A 2,310-nucleotide genomic window follows, 5' to 3' on the forward strand; every position below is an offset into this window, starting at 1 on the left:
CTGAAAGCAGGTTTCTGGCCTTTGTTTACCTTCTGTATTTGATACAATGTTGCAGTTCGGCTGGCTGAAGCCCGGCTGACTAAAGCCGATTTCTGGGGTTTTGTTTAGCTTCTATATTTGCAACATAGTTGCTTAGAGTTGCAGCTGAGAGGCCAGCAAGTCAGGCGGGGAACGTTGGAGTCCACTGTCACTGGAGCAAGCAAGCCTCCCTGTTCGCTTCAGTGCATGGCTTCCGGCCGCCATCTTAGCTGGCTGTTAATTTGCATATCGCCCTGATTAGCCAATGGGAAAGGTAGCGGATGTACGGCTAATTACCATGTTTCTCTTTTATTAGATAGGATGTGCCATCCAGTTTTGTGGCATGTCAGCCCCAAAACTCAATGACTTACAAAAAGAACACTTTTTCATTATTTATTTTTTAAATATATTTTTGTTGATTTCAGAGAGGAAGAAAGAGTGAGAGAGGGATAGAAACATCAATGAATGAGAGAGAATCATTGATCAGCTGCCTTCTGCATGTCCCCAACTGGGGATAAAGCCAGCAACCTGGGCATGTGCCTTGACTGGAATGGAACCTGGGACCCTTCAGTTCCCAAGCCAATGCTCTATCCACTGAGCAAAACCAGCTAGGGCAAATAATACTTGTTTTTCAGTTGCATTACATGTTGGTGGCTACAGAGCAGTTATGGCTATTATGACTCTGTTTAGTTCTCCTTATTTCTGCTTGACAACTTTCACACATTGTCTGATTCTGGGAACTTGACTGAAAGAGTCGCCCTTGTGTTAGGCATTCCCATTCTTGTGCCAAAGAGGAAGAGCATGGGTCATGAGCTGAACCTGAACCATACAATCATATTTAAAGCTTCTGCTCAGTTTGTTATGTTTGTAGGAGGACCCAAGGCCCCATTTCCTGGATGTCAGCTAGGTCATCATTCTCATCTGCTAGAGTCTTCTTGCACTTCCTGTCTTCAGGCCTTCTCATAGATACTCTCACAACATCACAGAGAGCAATAGGATTCCTTATATTGAATGTTCTTCATCCTTCAAATCTCTCTGACTTCCATTTCTGCTACCAGCCAGAGAAACTCACTGCTTTTAAAGGGAACACCTGATTGGGTGAGGCTCACCAGATAATCTCCATATTTTAAGGTTAATTTCCTTAGGACTTTAATTAGATGTGCAAAATCCTTTCACAGCATATCTAGGTCAGTGCCTTGAAATCAGATCAAGCCATTTTCAAATCATGATTCATTCAATTACCTATGTGTGCTTTATACAACTTATTTTGCATATGGGTATAATAGTAACTACTTCATTTGGTTGTTTTGAACACTAAATATAATAAAGTTTGAATTGTCCTTAGCAAAGCTCCTGACTTATGGGTATCCAAAATTGGAAGCTTGGGTATTAATTTCATAGTAAATTTTGCATCAAATTCTTGATATTGATCACACAAGTAAAGAAATGCAACAAGATATCTCTCTCTCTCTCTCTCTCTCTCTCTCTTTGGAAATATATACTTTGTATGTTTTGGCACCTAGATTGTTACCTGCTTCTCAAGCTATTATAATTTAAAATTATTACAAAAAGTGCAGGATTCCATTTGCATCATATCAATGTATTTCTTACTCTTGGCAATGAAGTTGGATACAAAAGGATATGATATGATTCATTACCTAGTCAATGAGTTTTTCTTCACAGTGTCTTGCAGCAGGTGCCAATACAAGCATGACACACCAGGTCTGAAATCAACCCCATTTTTCCATAAAGGATTACTAATCAATGTTATTTAATTTCCAAGACCAGTGCTTCAGTTGTTTTCTAATTGAATTTTGCTTGGAATATGATCAACAATCAATACAGGAAAGACACTGAAATGCCAAATCAATGCCTCTGATACATGGTTTTCTAACCATCTAACACAAAGCTAGGAAAACAGTCTAAAATATCTGTTTCACTTATTATTAATAATAATAGCTTTTACTTCACCAAAATGAAATATTATCATGGCAAGTTAAAAACGTAAAAATACATATGGAAGTGTCCTTAGAAACATTCTAATTCAATGCTATCTTATCTTAGATGGGAAATTTGAAGTGTGGAGAGCAAAAGGGATCTGTTTAGTGTCCTACACCCAATTCTTTCCTTGAGTTATGTTTACAGCAGTAGGATAAATAGAAACTTTCTGACCCTCAAAATGGTAATGACTGGATCATTATTTCCCTTGTTAACATGACACTTATCTACTTAGGGACATTTTCTCCTCAAAGTAGTTTACTGTCACCTAGGTTGAGCACATGTTCAAACTCA

Source organism: Myotis brandtii, unplaced genomic scaffold (assembly GCF_000412655.1).
Source record: "Myotis brandtii unplaced genomic scaffold, ASM41265v1 scaffold1145, whole genome shotgun sequence".
NCBI lineage: Eukaryota > Metazoa > Chordata > Mammalia > Chiroptera > Vespertilionidae > Myotis > Myotis brandtii.